This window comes from Vicia villosa, linkage group LG7 (genome assembly GCF_029867415.1).
Source record: "Vicia villosa cultivar HV-30 ecotype Madison, WI linkage group LG7, Vvil1.0, whole genome shotgun sequence".
Lineage (NCBI taxonomy): Eukaryota > Viridiplantae > Streptophyta > Magnoliopsida > Fabales > Fabaceae > Vicia > Vicia villosa.
In genome coordinates, this window is record NC_081186.1 from 38,342,313 (window position 1) to 38,357,668 (window position 15,356).

Genomic DNA, 15,356 nt, shown 5'->3' on the forward strand with positions numbered 1-15,356 from the left:
GCTTTGCGTACTCCGTTCAGCATTGCATTTAATGTTTCACTCTTTTGTCAACTACCTCGAGCCTTGTTTGCGCTGTGTCTACTGATGTTGCCTTTAATAGCTTCTAACGTTCCTTTTGTCAGTCAGCGTAGCCTGCCATCTTGTACTTGCTTCTGATCTGATGTTTGTGTATACAACGTTTGAATATCATTAGAGTCAAACAACTTGGTGCAGAGCATCTTCTTGTCTTCTAACCTTGAAGTGCTTCTGAGCGTGATACCATGAGAACTTCAGTGCTTCTGCTTCTGAACTCAAGTTCTTTTGATGCTTCCATAGACCCATGTTCTGATTCTGCTTTGACCATCTTCTGATGTCTTGCAAGACCATGTCCTGATGTTGCATGCTGAACCTTCTGAGTCAAAGCTTCTGAGCGCTGATTTGTGCATACTCTTTATATATTTCCTAAAAGGGAAATTGCAGTGTATTAGAGTACCACATTATCTCACACAAAATTCATATCCTTTGTATCATCAAAACTAACAATATCGATCAGAACAAATCTTGTTCTAACAGTTGTTATCCCTCCGAAGTTCAAGACTCCCACCTTTGCTAAATACGATAGGGTCTCTTGTCCGAAACTGCACTTAAAGTCTTATGTAAGGAAGATTCAGCCTCATACCACTGATAAGAAGTTGTGGATCCATTTTTTCCAAGAGAGCTTATCTGGAACCCAACTCGAGTGGTACTATCAACTAGAGGGTACCAACATTCATACATGGGAAGACTTGGCTAGTGCTTTCTACAAGCAGTACAAATACAATGCTGATCTCGCGCCAACCCGCATGCAACTACAAAGCATGTCCATGGGACCTAATGAAAACTTCAAATAATATGCTCAGAAATGGAGAGACTTGGCTGGCAGAGTCCAACCTCCCTTGGCTGACCGAGAGTTAGTTGACATGTTTATGAATACACTGACTGGTCCTTTCTACAGCCATTTACTTGGAAGCTCCTCGTCTGGTTTCACCGACCTCATACTGACTGGAGAACATGTTGAAAGTGGTATCCGAAGCGGAAAAATTCAGGTGGCTACTTCTTCCGGTACTGTAAAAAAAGCCATACAATGGGAGGAATGAATCTGACACTGTTGGGGCAATCTTGGTCTCTAATCAAGCATCGATACAACAACAAAACAACCAACACAAACAAAGCGCATCCAAAAGACAATTCACCAAGATCAACATGTCTTTGACTTAAGCACTGCAGCACTTATTGAAAGCAGAGCTACTTACATAAATAGCTCCTCATCCAAATCCCAACACTTCTTCCCATCGCTATAATCCCAACGCGAGGTGTGCATATCACTCCAATAGTCCTGGACATGACACTGACAACTGCTGGACATTGAAGAATAAGATCAAAGACATGATTGATGTCGGGGAAATCAAGTTCGACCCTCCTGTAACTCCTAACGTGATCACTGCTCCCATGCCTAATCACAACAAGAGTGCTAATACTGTGGATGGCTAGAAGGATGGACTTTAAGATCATTAGTTTTACTTTCAGTTGCAATTTTTTTTCTGTTTGTTTAAACATTCGACTTATGATAGACATTATCTGTTTTAATAATCATCATCAGTGCATTGCATATGTTTGTCTTGAATAGATTATTTCGCTATCACTCATTTTAAATTATGTCTTTAATTTGCATATGTTTTGTGAGATTCAACTCCTGCTAAGCTGTAAGCATTTTAAGGGAGGATGACGAAAATGATACCGCAACCTCATACAGTATGCTTTTGAACGGACTTTATTGAAGATGTATAGACATTGTTTCAATTCCTAAACAGTGGAGATATAAGGATGTTAATCCCTCGTCAACCCTTTTTGAGCTGAAGAAGTAGAAGTTTCTTTCTCATACAAAATTAAACCCTTAATCATAACCTGGGGCAGGGTAGTTACTCAGTTAACTCAATTGTACTAGCTGTTGTTTATACAAATAATGATGGGTTCCCGCAACCATTAAGTCTAGCAGTCAATATCCACCAAAAAGAAAAAGATGTTAAGTCAAAACCTATGAAGGAGGCTTATTAAAAAAATCAAAACATCCCGCTGACTGTAATCTCAAAATAAACAGTTCAGGCAAAAGTTAGGGATAACAAAGTCAAAAAGGAGGTTGCTAAAAATCCTCGACAAAAGAAAAAAAGAAAGTGTTACAAAAAGGGACGACTGCCCGTCCAAATAAACTCTCGTTGCTTTAACCATCATCAGAATGTTACAACTTCAAGCTTTGCTAAAGCTTAAATACAAAAGTTAACTGAGCATAGGATCGAAGAACATCACGAAGATTGGGATGGGTATAATTAAAGCTTTGAGCCTTTATCCTTTGTTTCTTAAACTGTTAACCAAGCCACGTTACAACCCTTGAAAGTCCTAACTGCAGCATGGTTAGTTCGAAAGCATACTGTCACAAAAAAAGGTATCCTGACTCCTTAAGGTTTACCATAAATGCTGAGTTGATATCTCGGTTTTACAAACATCATGTTTCTATAAACATTACGCGTTTATATCTCCTGTTTTAATGTTTTTCAAAAAAAACTCAAGATATAAATATGCATTGCATCTTGTGAATTCATTATTAAACATATTCTGCTACATAATTTCAAATGTTAGCATCAAAAAGAATTTGCACAGGGTACAACTAATGATTGAAAGTTATCCCGACAGACAAAACCACTTCAGAAGCAATACCTCTGATGTATACAAGGGGCATGACATGGTTTACCCAATCAACCGGGGGCAGTCAGAACAAGATTCCTAGAATCTCTCAAGATTCCTCAAGATTCCAAACAACCAGGGGCATACATCCAAGTGGATCTACAGCTACCTCCTAATAAGCATGGGGCATCATCCTAAATCTATGATTACTGGGGGCATGTCACCCATAGTATGCACCTCATAAAGTCCTCGCGAGGCGAATATCTTCAAATTCCCTAATAGTAGGGGCAAAATTGTGCAAAACCGGTTCGACACTTCAACCAACACTCATTGGTGTGTCCCAATCAACAAATCCAGGAATGACAATTACTATAATACTGGGGCAATGTTAAAGGCATCCACGCCTCCCCACAGCGCCAGCTTCACAGGGGCATATCCCCACAGAGTATTCCTCAAGAAGTTATCTCCGAATAATCACCATAAAGGGTGACACTCACAATTGAGTTGAGTCAGATGCAACATCGGAGATTATATTCATCTCTCTTATCCCGAATCAGGGTACATCGAGATCAATCACTCAGATGGCTCTCATCCCCAAGAAGAAATCATAAAATCCCCAGCTAAGTATCCTCGAGCATGAAGAAGGAGTTCTTACAAAAACAGAAGACTTGTACTCTATATTCTCCATAATATTCAGGGATTTATTTTTCCTCGCCAGACTATTCTACGATCTACTTTCATCATTGACAACATGTTGCATACATACATCATTCATAATCAATCATTACATACCATGCATCATGGCATTGCATGCTGCTAACTTTGTCTTTCAGGTAAGTTCCCGAGCAGACGAATATCACCAACAAATCAATCTTTGTTAGATATACACTCTGGAAGGCATATCCCTCCAGACATTCTGAAGACACCTACATTAGATGCATATTCTGGAAGCATGACCCCCAGACTTCTGAAACATTCCAATCAGATATACATTTCGGAAGCTCGAACCCTGGACATTCTGAAACATTCCAATCAGATGCACATTATGGAAACATGACCCCCAGACTTCTAAAACACTCCAATCAGATATACATTCCGGAAGCTCGAACCCCGGACATTCTGAAAATTCCAATCAGATGCACATTCTGGAAGCATGACTGATCGGAAAAATAGCAAGTGTACTATTTTCACCGGTGTAGTTATAATGGGTTTTACCCCAAGTATCGATCACGAGGATTGCGTAGGAAACACAAGTTATTTAAGTCAATTAAACAAAAGAGCAAATAGGTGTTTTGTTATAATGCAATAAGTAAATTTAAATAAAAGAAATAATAAAAATAAGCTGAAATTAAAGTTTGACTTTTTTAGATGTAATTTGAGGTAATGCCAGGGTAGGTGTTTGATCTTCCTTATAATGACTCTGTAAAAAGATCTCTTCAACAAGTTCATAGGATGCAACTATTTGTTCTTAAGGGTGTTTCCCTAAGTCCTTAGTGGAAACCCTTTTGGTTTGCAATCCTATTGCCTAAGTCCTTAGAAACAAAGGTTTGTAAACCAAAGATGTAAATAATCAAGAATGTTCAAATAACCTTTCGGTATCCCTAGTCCTAGGTGATAACTACTAGATCAAATTGTTTAAAAACCTTAACAACCGTAGTCCTACAAATTGTTAACCGTAGATCAATCTTTGTTTTTCCGACAAAGAAGGCATAAGAACATTAAACAATCAAATTGCATAAAACTAATACTTGATTAAAGAAATACGGAATTCAAAAGTCATTACAATTCAAATCAGGGACACCCCCCTGGCATTGGGGGGTTTAGCCTCTCATAATATTCAAGAAACCAAAATCAGAAAGTTTAGACATTTACAAAAGATTAGGAGAACTCTGATCTTCAATGGCTTCCACCGTTGAATCTCTTCATCTTCCACAACCTTGAATACGCTATCTTGCTCTCTTCTGGAATTCTTTCGTACGATCCAAAAAATGTCTTCTCTTTGTCTCTCAATCCTCTTTTAATCCCTCTAGGTTTTCAGATCTCCGCCGCAATACCCAAACTGCCCCTGAACTTTAAAAAGATTGGAAAAACCAAAATTCAGAAATTCTGCCCGCACCGCTGACACGGCCGTGTCCCTTGACACGGGCAGACCGTGTTCGCTTTTGGTCTGGGAGATCAATTCTTCTTGAGGCCTGACACGGCCGTGTCAGGTGACACGGTCAGACCGTGTCCGCCTCTGCCCATATGCTTTTTCCTTGCTTTTTGCTTCTTTCTTCACATCTTTTGGCCACGCGATCTTCCATCACTCTGAAGCTAACCTGAAACCATTACCAAACGAGATCAAAAGCACCTAATTGACAAAGAAAACGACATAAAAATACATTGCTCATAGAATAACTAGAATTAGATGAATTAAAGAAAAATACTTAAAAACAACCACAAAGTGTTACCAAGTATGGCGATCTTATGCCGAATGTATGACGAAATTAAGTAGAAATGGTGACCGATCACAACCCCAAACTTATCTCATTGCTTGTCCTCAAGTGATGCAAGAGATCAATCAGAGGTCACCTTAAACTTTTCTTTTCCACAACATAGTCGATGTCTTTCGCAACTTACTTCCCTTTCTTGATTAAGCTTTTGGACTTATCGAACCTTGTTGTCCATCACACTTCACAACAGAGTGTATTTTACCTGCAAACTTTTCACACTTCTCACATTGTCTCTCGGGGTTAGAGTGCTTTTCGCTCAACATCATGATATGCAATATCAACCCTTGACTTTGCATACATCCTACTTTCACTACACAAAAATAATTCACACACTTTTGAGGACTTTTTAGGTTGTAACGGGGCTGAGGTGGAAGGAAGGATAAACAAGAGATTGATATGCAAATGGTTTATGAACTAGCACTTATGTTATTTTTCTTGTTTTTGTGTTCGATTTTGTGTGAGGGGGTTTCTTCTTAGACTCCCCTTTTTACCTAATTACCGGGTAATCAACATCGTTCGAGTCTTTCAAATCTTTTTAGGCAAGTGTTTTAAACTATTTTTCTCTTTTTTTTTCTTGTGCTTTACACACTTTTCTCTTTTTTTTTTTTTTTTCATATCACACTTGCCCTTTAATTTCTTAAGCACTACCCCAAACTTACAATTTCACACAGATTCAAAAGAAACAATAATTACATAAGTGCCAGACATAGATGATAGAATTATGGTTAAGGATGACATGTGTGGGTTTAACAAACAAGGGGGGATGGCTCAACGGGTTTAACGAGGGATAAAACAAAAATAAATAAAGGACAGAAAGGCTCTGGGGGGAGCAAACAAGTGCCTCAGTGTGTGATTTCATAATTGTACTGTGTCGGTAGGACAAACGCAAAATTAGAGAGATAAAGTCATACCTGATTTCACTCTCATGATGATCTTTACATGTGTTTGGCATTTTATGTTTCTCACCATGTAGGCTAAGTTTGCAGCTTCAACACACCCTTTATGTCATGTGACTTTCCTTTCCGGCTCGATTTCACCACTCACCTTCTCCGTCCAGTTCTTCAAGTTGCGTCCGACACTTTCGGCTATGTCCACTTCCAAAGTACCTCGAGAGATTAAGTTCAGGTTGCACCTTTCATCCACTAACTACCAATCATCATACATTTGGCATCCATCACTCAATCTATAACACAATGTCACACTACACACAAACAAAAACAAAAATGGAAAACAACTAAAAGCAAATGCAAAGAACCTCTCCCACACTTGAACTAAACATTGTCCTCAATGTTTTAGAACCAGCCTCAGAGAAGTTGCTTACAGAGGTATTGCATTCCAATGATCACTTCCTAGATTCCACTGGAGATGCTCTCTTTTATTTCCTGAAAATAAAACAATCAACCAGAAAGATTTATTATTAAAACCGTGGGTTGCCTCCCACGAAGCGCTTCGTTTAACGTCGCATGGCTCGACGGTCCATTACCCCTTTTTTTATGGAGGGTATTTCCTTTTCCAAACCTTGTTACTTGCCACTTCCGCAACCGCGAACTCATGAAGATGAAAAGCCTGGATAACTTTTCTCTTCAATTTGCTTCCCACATTTTTCTCAATGTCCTTAGCTTTCTTAGGACTTTTGGCGGCTACATAAGTTGGTTCCAACAGAGAGGCTATGCTTGAAACTTTTTCTTGGAGATTTTTAAGATTTTTGTCTTCTTGTTCACCTTCCGTCATACCAGTTGAAGTTTTCTCATTCACATCTGACCTATGTTTCCTGACGCCTAACATCTTCAAGGTTACTTCTTCATCAAATGATTTCAGCGTTAGCGTCCCTTTTTCAATGTCAAAATTACAGCGGCCTGTCGACAAAAAGGGTCTCCCAAGAAGGATAGGAGTTTCTTCATCTTCCGGAATGTCCATGATGTGGAAGTCAACAGGGAAAACAAACTTATCAACTTCCACTAGTACATCTTCAGCTACCCCATAGGATTTCTTAACGGTGTGATCGGCGAACCTTAACTGTGTCTTACTTTCATTAATCTTTTCTAATTCAAGCTTTTTGAAAATGGATAACGGCATTAAACTCACACTAGAACCAGAATCGAGGAGTACCTTTTTAAATGCTATATTCTTGATAGTGCATGGTATCGCCACCGGCCCAGGGTCTTTCCTCTTAATTGGGATCTTTCTTGCTGAAGAGACTATACCACACTTCTCGATTACACTTTTTGGTTCTCCTCCTAGTGATTTCTTTTTCGCCAACACCTCCTTCATAAATTTCTTATACAAAGGCATGTGCTCAAGTGCTTCAAAAAAGGGTAGATTCACCTCTAACCTTTTGAACAATTTAGTGAACTTCTTAAAGTCTTTCTCTTTTGAATTCTTCTTTGTTACTCTTGAAGGGAAGGGTAGTTTAATTTCCAGTTCAGCACCTTTTTTAATTTTTTCTTCAGCTGGTTTAACCGGTGGTACCACCACTTCTGGCTCTCTTGGGTTCTCTCTTATTTCCAAATCTACCTCTATCACCATAGGGTCATCTATCTCTTCTTTTTCTTTTTCCGATTCTAACACCTTTTTACTCCTTGTTGTAACAGCATTGATCTTCTCTAGATTCTTTTGATCTTTCACAGTTTCGTTCGGAAAGTTTCCTTGTGCCTGTAGAGTGAGATGTTGTGCTATTTGACCCATTTGAACTTCAAGATTTTTGATTGAAGCAGTGGTGTTCCTGAGGTTGGCTCTTGTCTCTTCTTGAAACTGAGAGTTTTGGGTTGCCACTTTTTCAAGAGCGATCTCCCAATCTTCTTTCTTTGGTACCTGTTGTTGAAATTGTTGAGGATGGTGTTGGAATTGTTGTTGATATGGAAGTTGTTGTTGTGGAGGTCTATGTTGTTGTGATTGCGCTAGAGTTTGAAATTGGGTTGATCCTTGCTTTTGAAAGTTTCCTTGTTGGTCCTTCCATGCGAAATTAGGATGATTTTTCCAACCCAGATTATAAGTATTGGCGTAAGGATTATTTTGCCTCAACATATGAATCTGTTCCACCTGTTCCTGCGTTGCCACACAATGCATAGCAAAATGTGGTCCACTACATATTTCACATACAACTGAGTTCGCTGGTTCAACTTGTGCTACCTTTTGTTCACTAAGATTCATCTTCTTCAGTCTTCTTTCTACTTCAGCTGCAATTTGGTCTTCCATTTTAACTACCTGATCAGCAAGCTTCAAATCAATTTTACCTTCAGGTTGGCTCATTGCACGGTCATATAACTCGATGTGCTCATTAGCAGCAATAGATTCTATGATCTTCTTGATACCCGTGGCTGTTGAAAAATTAGTTGAGCCACCGGCAGCTGTGTCGATAAGCTGTTTTGTCTTAAGTCGGAGACCATTAACAAAAGTCTGCATTTGCTCGGTTGGGTCCATATTATGAGTAGGACATGCAACCAAACATCTCTTGAACCTTTTGTATGCATCCCCCAACGATTCCCCTTCTTTCTGCTTGAAGTTTACAATATCATATCTTTTTCGGATGAAAACTGATGCGGGGAAGTATTCGTTCAAGAAAGCGGTTTCCATCTGTTGCCATGTTGTGATGCTTCCCGCTGGAAGTGAGTAAAACCACTCTTCCGCATCTTCAGATAAGGTAAAAGGAAACATTACAAGTCTCTTAGCTTCTTCAGAATGACCTTCAATCTTTAATGACGTTGTCGTGGTGAGGAATCTTTGTAGATGCTTATTTGCATCTTCATTGATTCGTCCTGCAAACGGCTTGCTCTCCAACTGTCGGATAGTTGAAGGATGAAGTTGGAAGTGTGCAACATTGACCGGTTGGTTTACAATGGTCATTCTTCCAAGCGGTGCATTGGCTCTTCCATAATCACCCAAAAGTCTCTCTGGAGGAGGTGGATCAGCTGCCATAGTTTCAGGCTCAGAATCTGACTGCTCGGACTGAATAGATATTATTTCTTCGTCTTCTGATTCTGAAACTACAGGGGAGTCTTCTTTCGATGCCAGTCTTTTTCGCTTGACTTCTCGGAGTCGTGCTCTCAATAGTCTTTCTGGTTCTGCGTTAAAAAGAAGTTCAGCTGAGGCCTTACCTCGCATACAAGATTAGAAATTGATTAGTAGATAAGTAAAAAATTAAAGTTAAAATAAGCAAATAAAAATTTCAGCAAAAAGAATTTTAATTGCAGAGCAATAAAATTTTAATTGACTAAAATAAAACTTATATTTTGGCAATCCCCGGCAACGGCGCCAAAAACTTGATCGGAAAAATAGCAAGTGTACTATTTTCACCGGTGTAGTTATAATGGGTTTTACCCCAAGTATCGATCACGAGGATTGCGTAGGAAACACAAGTTATTTAAGTCAATTAAACAAAAGAGCAAATAGGTGTTTTGTTATAATGCAATAAGTAAATTTAAATAAAAGAAATAATAAAAATAAGCTGAAATTAAAGTTTGACTTTTTTAGATGTAATTTGAGGTAATGCCAGGGTAGGTGTTTGATCTTCCTTATAATGACTCTGTAAAAAGATCTCTTCAACAAGTTCATAGGATGCAACTATTTGTTCTTAAGGGTGTTTCCCTAAGTCCTTAGTGGAAACCCTTTTGGTTTGCAATCCTATTGCCTAAGTCCTTAGAAACAAAGGTTTGTAAACCAAAGATGTAAATAATCAAGAATGTTCAAATAACCTTTCGGTATCCCTAGTCCTAGGTGATAACTACTAGATCAAATTGTTTAAAAACCTTAACAACCGTAGTCCTACAAATTGTTAACCGTAGATCAATCTTTGTTTTTCCGACAAAGAAGGCATAAGAACATTAAACAATCAAATTGCATAAAACTAATACTTGATTAAAGAAATACGGAATTCAAAAGTCATTACAATTCAAATCAGGGACACCCCCCTGGCATTGGGGGGTTTAGCCTCTCATAATATTCAAGAAACCAAAATCAGAAAGTTTAGACATTTACAAAAGATTAGGAGAACTCTGATCTTCAATGGCTTCCACCGTTGAATCTCTTCATCTTCCACAACCTTGAATACGCTATCTTGCTCTCTTCTGGAATTCTTTCGTACGATCCAAAAAATGTCTTCTCTTTGTCTCTCAATCCTCTTTTAATCCCTCTAGGTTTTCAGATCTCCGCCGCAATACCCAAACTGCCCCTGAACTTTAAAAAGATTGGAAAAACCAAAATTCAGAAATTCTGCCCGCACCGCTGACACGGCCGTGTCCCTTGACACGGGCAGACCGTGTCCGCTTCTGGTCTGGGAGATCAATTCTTCTTGAGGCCTGACACGGCCGTGTCAGGTGACACGGTCAGACCGTGTCCGCCTCTGCCCATATGCTTTTTCCTTGCTTTTTGCTTCTTTCTTCACATCTTTTGGCCATGCGATCTTCCATCACTCTGAAGCTAACCTGAAACCATTACCAAACGAGATCAAAAGCACCTAATTGACAAAGAAAGCGACATAAAAATACATTGCTCATAGAATAACTAGAATTAGATGAATTAAAGAAAAATACTTAAAAACAACCACAAAGTGTTACCAAGTATGGCGATCTTATGCCGAATGTATGACGAAATTAAGTAGAAATGGTGACCGATCAATGACCCCCAGACTTCTTAAACATTCTTATCAGATACACATTCTGAAAGCTAGAACCCCAGACATTCTGAAAATTCCAATCAGATGCACATTCTGGAAGCTTGACCCCCAGACTTCTGAAACATTCTTACAACTCTCATCAGGTGCATATTTTGAAAGCATCACCATCTAGACTTCTGACAACTATCTCTTTTAGGTGGCATCTTTAAGCCCACTTCAGATCTTCTGCTGATGGCATCTATAAGTCCATCCCTGACACAAGCCCTGGTATTAACAATTTACACAATTCAGAAACAATCCAAGATCTAATTCAGTTACTACGAACGGTGCTGACACGATCCACATTCGAAGATATAATTCTATCATCACGAACGGTGTAGACACAATCATCCTTTCCAAAGTCTAATTCAGCTACTACGAACGGTGCTGACATGACTAACATTCAACAACTTCTTCTCAATACTTCAAGCTTGGATATAGTCTAACGTACGACTTATTATGACTTTCCTATTTATCCAGATCAGATGGCATCTTTAAACCCATCTCATACATCTTTTCCAACACTTGGATGGCATCTTTAAGCCCGTCTCCAGTAAAGGTCCCTGCTTCAGCGAGGGCAAATTCCTGGGTATTCTAGTGTTCAATCCTCTTCTACCTTCAGATTCCAACAAGCACACAAGCCAATCAACATCCTCAGGTATAAGAAGATTGGACAGGGGCAGCTGTCATACCCCAAAATATTCCCATCATATTTATTCATATTTCAGTCCATCTGAATTTTAAATGCTCAAAGAAACACAAGAAGGAAGTAGGCAATCTCTCTCCTAAACAACATCCTCTAAATTAGGGTTTCGGATTTAATCATGGAATTTGAACTTCTGATACCTCAAATGGATTCCATAATCTTTCATATGACTCAAAGTACCCTCATGCCAAGTTTCAAGCCCTGATTCAAAAGATTGCTCACTTAATGGCCCAAATAATCAACAATCGACTGGTTGATCTAAAAGTCAAACTATGGTCAAATCACAGTCAAAACTCCTGATTTTTTGTCAACAACCTTATTTTGAATTATCATTCATCATTTGATCAAGGATTGATCATGATTAATCAAGGAAATCTCAGAAATCAACAAAAGGACGAGTTTCTAAATTAGGGTTTTGAACTAAAGATCAACCCAACTTTGACTGATCATATCTCTCTCATACTTTATCAGAAATTTCCCAACCAAAGCATGTTCTCAAGGAAATTTCATTCTCTATAACTTTGATGTTGGGCTCAAGGTCAAGAAATGCTTCCGCATAAGAGATATAAGTCAAAACATTACAGGTCCCTTTAGAAGCTAGCAAAAAGCTATTTTTTTCAGGAGCAGTATCATCAAGATAAAATCTCCAAATGAAAAATATGTTCCAAAGTGGCTTGTAGAAGACATCTTGGGCTTTCCAAAAAGTCCTAGAACACTTCCATATGTTAAAATTTGAAGGCGTTATGGCTTGCGCAAGTTGGTCGATTTTGTGAACAGTATTCTGGGTTCTAGGTTCTTTGACCATACGCGTGGCTGTTCAGCGCAAGCTCATTCGCTAGTCAACTCTCACATTATCTCTCTTCCACGCGTGCACGCTGCTGATTGGATAGTCAAACAATTCAGCCTCTCTCTCTGATTCGCCAGTTCCAACGCATGTGGGCCCGGTTCATAATTCTTTGACTTTTCCATTCATTCATAAATTTTATATTTGTTTTACTTGACGCGCATTATTACTGAATAATCATTATGGCTCAAATGGCAAAAAGGAATCTCATGTGACTTAAAGGGCGTGGGATCGATTCCCAGTGTCTACATTGTATTTTTTATTGAGTTAAACTGCAGGATCACGTGTTTGCTACCTGAAAGAGACCATGATGCACCCTCTAATATTCACCTTCAGATCATTTCCAGCTCCAGATCAAACGCTCTAGAAACGCATGCATATCATGGACTCTCCCACCGCGCCAAACCTGATCAGAGTTGAGTTTCTTTTATTTATATTTTATTATTGCATAAGTTTTATTATTCATTCTTTTTTTTCTTTTCTTGTTTTCCTCTTTTTTTTATTATTATTATTTAAACTGTTTTATTTAAACCTTTTATTTAATAAATATATAACCATCTATTTTATTTAATCGAAGGTTCGATTTTTTCATAATTTTGTTAATAATTGTTTTAAAATAGTAAAAATTATTTTATTTGCTTTATACGGTTTGTCTGGCCTTGGTTTATTCTATTAATATGGTTAACTTTTGTCCCATTCGGGGTTTTCCTTTCGACTCGCCCTTTTTTGGTTGCCTATATAATCACCATTGTAATTGTTGGGGTCTTTAATGCACTAACATTTTTCTTCTTCGTGGCTAATTTTCAGGGTTAATCAAAATCTTTCAGCCACGCGCCTCCAGATCAAAAAAAAAAAAAAAACTAAGTTCCCTTAATTTTTCTTATTATTACATAAATCTTTTCTTTATTACTTTTCCTTAGGTTTTTTTTACTAATTCTTTTGAATTCCAATCTCCTTTTTTTGTAATTTAAATTAATTTAAGTTGATAATTTTAAATTAATTATGATTAGTTTTATTATTAAATTAGTTAGGTTAAATGATTAGTTAAGATTTTTAAGCTAGTAATTATTTTAGGGTAATAATTAAATTTTTGGCTAATTAATTATTTTAATATTTGTAAACCCTGATTTTATTCTGATCAACTATTTTCATCATGATTACTAATCACTGTTCTCCCTTATTTATTTTCCTTTCAGAGTTGATCAAGGGTTCGAGGAAGATCAAGGCATTTGAAGATGTTTATACTGATTATTGATCTCTCTTATTTTCTGCCTTTACTTTCCGCCTTTTAATTTCTGCATTCCCATACAGGTTTTTATTGTAATTCCCCTTCCCCGCAGGTGTTTATTGTAATAGCGTAGGAATTTATTTTCTGCCTTTAATTTCTGTATAATATTAATTATTGTGGTTAGTAATCCTAGGGAGTGCAAGCCTTGAATTAATTTAGAATAACTCATTATAAGATAACTATCATCGAAGCTAACCACATGATTGTGCCACACACACACCTTTAGGGTAATCCCTCTTGTTGCCTTATACTGTTGCCTTAATTGTTGCCTGTTGCCTCTAAGTGTACTAAATAGTCAAGTCCCTCAATTCCGAGGATACCTCAAGCAAGGTTGCCTTAAAGAATAAAAATCATCTAGTCCCTCGATGCTGCCTCGGAAAAATAAGATGTTTGTCCCATTTCTAAGGTATCCTCGCATGATGCCTAAAAAGATTAATGACTATTATATCCTTCCCTTAGACTACCTGCCCTCTTTATGGCAGGGGACAGTCTTATGGCGAACGATTATTCTCGATGACCCTTAAACATCCGATTGAAAGACTTCCTGCCCTCTCATGGTATGGATAGACCCTTTCGCCCGGAAAAGCTAAAAGAACAAATTTCTAAACTTAGGGTAGTTGCTATTAATTGCTTGCTCTTTTTCAAATTCAAATTCAAAATCTTTTCCCACTTCTTTTCGAAGAAACTTATCAAAAAGACTACGCTTATTTACAAGCTAAAGTTCTTATTCGAATTTCTATTCACACCCTACTTTTCAAACAATTCAAACATTTTGAAAACAAAGTGAGCTAAGCAATTAAGAGCCCATGGATAACCATGGATGAAGAGGGTGCCTTACACCTTCCCTTTGTATAACTTACCCCCCGAACCCAAAATATTTTTAAAAGGTCTTTTCCTGTTCTTTTAGCCTTTCCTAAAAATTGGATAAAATAAAAGTCGGTGGAGACTCTTGTTCACCGTATTACACTTTCGCCCGAAATACTTAAAGAATTAAAAAGACAATCTTAGGGTAGGTGTTCTTAAATGCTTGCTCGCATTCAATTATAAATTCAAAATGCTCTTCACACCTCCTTTTCAAAACGATTTCCTACACTTATTTACAAGCTAAAGTCCTTATTCAAAATATTTTTCTAAACACACACGACACTTTTCAAAATAATTCAAACGAACAAGTGAGCTAAGCAATTAAGAGCCCATGGATAACCATGGATACAAAGGGTGCTTTAAACCTTCCCTTTGTATAACCTACCCCCCGAACTCAAAATCTTTCAAAGGTCTTTCTTGTTCTTTTTGCCTTTCCAATTGGATAAAATAAAAGTTGGTGGCGACTCTTGCTATTCGCAACATTTCTTTAAAGTCAGCTCACCGTATTACAGATATTAGACCAAATTGACATTCTGCGTTGTTCTTAAGGACTGCTCTTGTTCTGATAGGATCTTCTTTCTTCCTAACGATAACATCTTCTGAGTGAGAAGAGTTGAGTCTAGAAGATCTTCTGATAGTTGGCTCTTCAGAAATTCTTAGATTCTCTAATGAAGCAGCAACTTGATCTTCTGAAACTTTGCTTTTGGGTTCTTCAGATTCCGAGTTAGAGATTTCAATATCTACAAAATTCTAAAACTACTTTGGCTTTTCAAGACCAAGCTTATCATCAAATCTGATATTGATTGATTCTTCAA